The sequence below is a fragment of the Tupaia chinensis genome, unplaced genomic scaffold (genome assembly GCF_000334495.1).
Source record: "Tupaia chinensis unplaced genomic scaffold, TupChi_1.0 Scaffold000634_1, whole genome shotgun sequence".
Taxonomy (NCBI): Eukaryota; Metazoa; Chordata; class Mammalia; order Scandentia; family Tupaiidae; genus Tupaia; species Tupaia belangeri.
Genome location: NW_006160154.1, coordinates 4,216,639 through 4,223,897, shown reverse-complemented (window position 1 = coordinate 4,223,897; position 7,259 = coordinate 4,216,639).

Sequence of the window (7,259 nt, the reverse complement as noted above, 5' to 3'; positions counted from 1 at the left end):
CTTGTGGGTCCAGGCCCGCTTAATAAAAAACCTTCCCAAAAAAAAAAAAAAAAAAAAAAAAAAACAAGAATAAATTTTTTGTTTAGACTTGGATCCCTACTTTAAGATATCTCATTATATATATGCAAATATACTCCCCCCGCAAAAAAATACAAAACACTCTGATTCCAAGCTTCCCATCTAAGGGACTCTCACCTGTACTCTATTTATAATTCTGCACAAGAATTTCCAGCAAGACTAGCTGTGTTTTGACAGCTACTTGTCATTACTATTTTCACCAATATGTCCCAGCTCCAGATTATGTGTCTTCAGCCCCTGTGCTTTCAGAAAAGAATAGAAGCATTGGAAAAGAAATTTTTAAAAAGCCAATGGTCCAAATTGCCGCACAGAGAACCAGCTGTCGCGAGCCTCGTGAACAGTGACCCCAGGCATGGCCCACCATAGAGGCTCAGTGGCTAAGCCTGACTTTGCAGAATCACAGCATTCTACCTCGCATAGAGAGATGGCGCCTGCCGGAGTGGGTTCAATGACAGCTGCAGGCCAAGGCAGTGGTATTCAATCATCTCTTTCATAGGGACTGTTTCGTTTTTATTAACGCCTTTAGTTGATGTCCTCCAACATCATAGTGTGTGACTGACATAAATGGTATAAAAATGGCTTTATTACTTTCTTTTTGCTATAGGATGTGTGCTCTCACTGGAGAAATAAAGATAGGCAGAAACAGAGAGAAAGTAAGAAAGCATCCCCCAGGGGGATGACCACACCACAGTGCCCTCTCCCCTATTCTCTCCTCGGGATTTTGATCGCACATGCACACATGCCCAGGTCTGGGATTCACACCACACAGTCAGCCGTGTGGGATACAGCAGCCTTAACCACCACGCCACTGGGTAGCCCGTATAATGCTGTTCTCTCTAACAATGTGTTACGTACATAATCAAACATAATGCCTTTGTTGGCAAAACTGCAGTAATAAAACATGTGCAAATAAGAGAGAACCTCTCAGGAGGGCTGGTACTGCTTCACAGATGTGAGACATTTCATGCCCAACTCTGGCCAGAACATGCTCAGCCTGCCCATCCCCCAGCCCTCCCCACAGACCACCTGCATGGCATTCTTTTCTTTTTTCCCCAAGTTTATTTGTTTATTTATTTCAAGAGCAAGAGAGACAGACCCTGAAACACAGGCACCCTCAACAGAGTCTTGACATCGTCCTCCACCCCAGCCTGCACTGGACCGTGGGCATGTGCCTAGGGGAACCTTCGAACTGGGAACCTTCCCATGTGGGCCAGCCTGGAAGGTCATGTTTCACTGCTGCGCATCACGTAGCGCCCATCTGCATGGCATTCTTGGACGTGGATTTAAGCACAGGCTAAGATAAATACAACTGACCTAGAACAGCCCATTCTTGAGCTGGAGTAGAGGACATACTCAGGCTCGCTTTCTAAGTGGACCTCAAAGTGCTTTCCCATTGAGCTCCCTGTGCAGTCACCAGTCAGCCCTACTCACAGTCGGAAATAATTGCACATTCGATCCACAGATTTAGTTAAATTCAGTGACTGCGTTTGAGGCACCATGTACAGGTACAGCCATTTGGGGGAGTGAATGATGCCTCCCTGAAATCTGGGAAGGTGTAGAGGTGTTTTAGGCATCTTCATTCATACATGCATTTATTTCTACAAGTAACAAGGAGTTACAAGGAAATATCCCTCTTCGGAATTATAAAGTGACTGCCAAGTTTTGGAATCAGAACCCATTCCTGCCCACTAAGGCTATTCTATCTACCTTTGCAGCTCTAGAATATAGGAATATATTCCTGGCACTCTTAAATTCCAATTCAGAAAAATTTTTCAGTGAAAGTACTATCATGAAAATATTAGGGGGACCAGCAAATAGCATAATAGTTATGTCGCTGAATTCCCATGTAGTCAACCACAGTTCAAGTCCCAGACCCGGTGGCTTAAAACTTATGTTGGGCATGTGTGCTCAAGATCCTGAGAAGAGAATGGAGGAGAAGGGATTATAGAGGGTGATTTCTCGCTTTCTGTCTCTCTGTCTCTTCGGTGAGCACACTCACCCTATAGCAAAAATCTCTCTTAAAAAAATGAAAATATTAAGAGCTGCTATGATTTGAGTGTGGGGTGTCTGTCCCAGTTCTCAAACCTCATGCTGTAACTTGTTACCTAGTGTGGCAGGGTTAAGGTTGGAGCTTAGTGTGAGGTGCTTTGGATTGGGGGTGATCCCTCACAAATAATACCACCTCCAGGGAGAACACAGGTTCTCACAAACTAGTTCCTAAGAGAGAAGACTGTCCTAATAGCAAGTTGGCTGCCTGCAGATCTCTTTCTGCATGTGATACACACTGGAAGTCAGCCTCATACTCCTGGGCTGTCTAGACACTCAGCCTTGGGCCAAGTAAACTTATTTTCATGTTTTTAATTGTCAGAGGACATATACACTCACCGGGGGGTGACAGAATGAGAGTGAGAGGGAGAAAATGCCTCCTAATGAGGTGTGGTCATGTTGTCATCCCTTGTCCTTCATTGCTCCATCCTGTTGGGATTTGCGGCATATATGCACATGTGCCTCCATGCTTTACAAACCTCCAGGGCTAAGATTTGAACACAGTTGGCCATGTGGGATCCAGCTCCCTTAACTACTAGGCTACAGAATCAGCCCTTCTTTAAAAAAAAAATTAAAAATTCATGTGTGCATGAGAGAGAGAGAGAAGCACCTTCCACAGGGTCTGGTCATGCTACTCTTCTTCCTCCAGTCCTCTAGCCCACCAGAGCATTAGTACTTGCACATGTGCCTGGCATTGTTCAGGCTTACCAGGCTGAGGTTTGGACTGTGGACACCATGAAGGATCTGGCTTCTCTTGAGCAGTGCATTACCACTGTGCCATGGAACCAGCCCTAAAGGTGTTTTCTTTAAAGATCACCCAGGCAAGCTATTCTGTTACAGCAACACAACAAACTATGACAGGGGCTTAGGTGGGTCGATAAAAGCACCTTTGACAATACTATAGCCAAAGAGTTCCATTTGTTGTTGTTTAGGTTTTTGCCATAGGGTATGTGCCAGAGAGACTGTGAAAGGGAAAGTGAGAAATCATCCCTGGGGGGACAGCCTTACTGCAATCTCTTCTCCTCCATTCTCCTCTCAGGATTTTGGGCATGCAGGCACACACATCTTGTGTGAGTTTCAAGTCACTGGATCTGGAACTCAAACTATGGTCGACCATGTAGGATCCAGCACCTTAACTACCATGCCACCTGCTGGCCCCTCAAAAAATCAATTTTGTGGGCTCATGTTGGTTGTTAAGAATTTGAAACATATCTTAATGTAGTATGAATGGAACTTGGACCTCTCAAAAAACTACTAGAGAAGGAAATAGACATATTCTACCATGGCTTCAGAGGTAGAATCGGAGGCCCGGGGAGCTGGAGAATGGTAGAATCTTCCTTAATGGAAACAAAACATTCTATTAGAATAAAAACAAAGAGTCATCCAGAATGGTGCAGGCAGTAGGGGCATTGCTGCACCACACTGGAGGCCATATGGGAAGGTTCCAGGTTTGCAGTATGAGTTAACCTGAACCCCTCAGGCGCACCTGCGATTCTGGCTGGCTGCAGAGCTAAGGAGGAGCACTGTCTGAAGTCCTGTTGACAATCTCTCTTCTCTTTCTGAAAATAAATAAATTAAATTAAAAAAAAAAAAGAGTGAGAACAGAGATGTGATAGAGGCAACTCATGTGGAAGACTGGCCAGCCTTGTGCTGAAAGTGCCCATCAACTCTGACCTCTATGACCCTCTAAGTGGTGGGTAGGGCCCGCTCATCTGTAATCAGGAGCTTGTCCTTAATGACTACAGGTGGGAAATGCTGAAGTTTTTATTCTTCTGTGAGTAATGATAATGAGAGAATAAAATGAATATAGTTCTTTGTCGTGGTTTTTTGTTTGTTTGTTCTTTTATGTTTTGTTTTTTACTAACTTTGCAAAATTGGAGTCTCTGAGCATGAAGGAACAAATAGTCCTCATTTTTTGAAACAGAAGACTAGAATTCTAATCATCGATAGGCAATAGGGTGTGCCTATGTGCGGCTCAAGGGTAGCTGGATCCCACATGGAGACCACAATTCGAATCCCTGGTCTGGTCAGCCCGAAACATGCCAGGTATGAATGCGAATGCCCAGCATCTGAAAGGCCAGAAGTCTAAAGGAGGAGATTGTGTCATGACTAGATCCTGTTTTCTCTTCCTCTCTCACATGCACGGGCACATACTCTGTTATGAACAAAGAAAAGGTAAAAAAAAAAAAAAAGTAGATAATAATGTTTCCCCCCACAGCTCCTCTGGGGTATGAAAAAAAATAGCTTGTAACCAAGCTTATGTTTTAGGCCAAAAGGCAGATGAAAAGTGAAAATCACATCAGAATACTTTCACAAAGTATTTTCTTTGTTATCAGACAGGTGAGTTAGGTTAGCTCAATGTTCTAAACTGGGGGTGATGTTGTCTCTGAGGAGGACATTTGAGGTGGTTTTGTTTGTCCTGATTGTGTGAAGGTGCTAGTGGCATCTAGTGGGTAGAGGCCAAAGATGTCACTACACAACCCACAATGCGCAAGACAGGCCCCACAGCAAGGAATGATGTTGTCCCACATGTCAGTAACATGGGTGAGAAACCTTGGAAAACCTTAGCATCCTCAGTCAGTCAGGAGACTGCTAGGTATGAGATACATGCATCTATTTTGTAGTTTTGGAAAACCATGAAAAAAAGGTTAAAAGTGTTTACAATGTGTAGCTGATCTTCTGATTTATGCCTAGAAAGACAAGGAAAGTTGTGATCTTTAAATACATAGAAGCCAAAGGTTATTTTTGTTTTTCTAATTTGCCTTAATTAGGTTCAAGTAGGGTTCAGAGTTATTCTGTGACAAACCCGTTTCACTGGGTTTGATATTAAAATCCGGACCACCAGGCTTTGGTTTTAAAATTTTTTATTATTTCTGACCTATTTTTAGGACACTGATTATACTGAAAACTTCTGATGATTCATGACCTGACAGGAGCGAATGAGAGTGGCCAGCTTTGGCAGGTAGCCCTGGATGACCTCCATTTTCAGCTCTAAGCAGATGCAATCTTGAGGATGACTGAGGTTTTTCCTTTGAGATAAAAATATGTCACGTATTTCCATCTTTATCTGATAAACGTTTTCATGTTTATAATCCACCAGATGTGTAACTTAGACGATTCTGATTCATCTTACCAAAAACTGCTGAGAAAAAGGACAAGAGGTGATAAAAGGCAGAGACATGGAGGAGATGGTGTTAATTAGTTTGTTAATTTGCAACTGAGAGCAAGGGTTTTATGTTTTTGAATAATGGAGAGGATGATGGAAAGGGCATAGGCCTTCAAATATATTGACCTTCTCAAGGGGAAAGAAAACTGGAGTTTTTACCTCTTTTGGAAAAATGGGAAGCGTGAGACTGCCTTCAACTGGAGGAGAAAAGTGTAATGCATTATTCCAACTACTGGTTGGCTAGCACGTGCTCGGTCCCTATCTCAGCTTCATTTGTTTTTTGTTTTGTCTTGATTTGGTGTGTGTGTATGCGTGTGTAGTTTATGTGTGGTGTTTTAAATAAGGTCTTCCCTGTTGAGATCCTCCTGTCTTAGCCTCCTAAGTAGCTGGGACCACAGATGCACACCACCGCCTTAGGCTTTTCAGGTTGAGTCTCACTATGCTCCCAGGCCTGCCTCAAGCTCGTGATCCTCCTGTCTCAGCCTCTGGAGTAGCTGGAAGTACAGGCACATGCACCACAACTGGCTGGCTTCATTTTCAGATGACTTAAAGTGCACGGAGAGTTATAAAGATAACTGAACTGATTGCTATGGTACCGGTGTAACACAGGAATTAGGTATTCATTCTGGAAGAGAGAAGACCCTACTGATGGTTACTGGGGGAACAAGGGGCTTATATGTAGGTTATGTATTAGGCTCTTCTTGCTGCTGTAATAGATTACCACAAACTTAGTGGTCATAAACACAAATTTATTACTGTATAGTCTGGGTGTTAGAAGTCCAAAATCAGTTTCACTGGCTAAATTCAAGGGGTCAGCAGAATTGTATTCCTTCCAAAAGCTCTAGAAGAGAACTTGGTTCCTTGCCTTTTCTCCTTTCTAGAGGATGCCTGCATTCCATAGCTTGTGCCCTTCCTCCACCCGCTAAGCCAGCAGTCACATCACTCCTACGCCTGCCTCTGTTCTCACATCTCCCTCTCCACCTCTCCTGCCTCCCTTGTTCCCTTCTAAGGATGTTTGTGATTGCCTCGGGCTCACCCAGATAATCTCATTGGTAAGTGCTGCTATTCCTAATTTATAGGAAAGTGCAGCTCAGGGAGTCCTTGTCATATCTAATGCCTTATTACTACAAAGAATAATGAATAAATAATGACCTATAGGCACCAGCCAATGGTGTGGTGGTTGAGGTGTTGGACTTCCATAGGGCCAACTGCAGTTCGAGTCCTGGACCTGGCGACTTGCTTTCTCACTTTCTCTCTTTTTCTCATAAATAATAATAATAAATAAATAAAATTAAGTGGATGATTTCTTTTTTTAAAAAAGAATGACCTATATTTCTTTTGGATGTCTAATCATTCTTTTATGGATCAGTTTTGATAAATAGAAAAATCTAGGCTCTTTTTTTTTTTACTCCTTTTTTTTTTTTTTTTTGATAGGTTTTTTGCTATAGGGCATGTGCGCTCGCCAGAAAGACAGAGAGAAACAGAGAGACAGATAACAAGAAACCACCCCCCAGAGGGGATGGCCACGCCTGGGCACACATGAACACGGTTCCAGCGTGAGTTTAAGCCACCAGGTCCGGGACTCAAACTGTGGTTGACTACATGAGAGTCCAGCGACACAGCCATTATGCCAAGTGCTGATCCCAAGAGATGAAGCCTTTAAGTGGTGGTTAGTCAGGCCCAGTTAAAAATAATTATTTCAGGCTAGCAGGTGGCATAGTGGTTAAGGCAGTTGGATTCCACCTGACTGACTCCACAGTTTGAGTCCCAGGTCCAATGGCTTGAAAACAATGTTGGGTGTGTGTGCGCGTGTGCCCAAAATCCTAAAAGGAGACTGGAGGAGATGAGATTGCTGCATGGCCATCCCCCTGGGCTGTGAGTTCTCATTTTCCCTCTGTCTCTGTCTCCAGCAAAAATCTAGAAAAAAAGTGTTAAAATTATATATATATATATGCCTATATATATATAT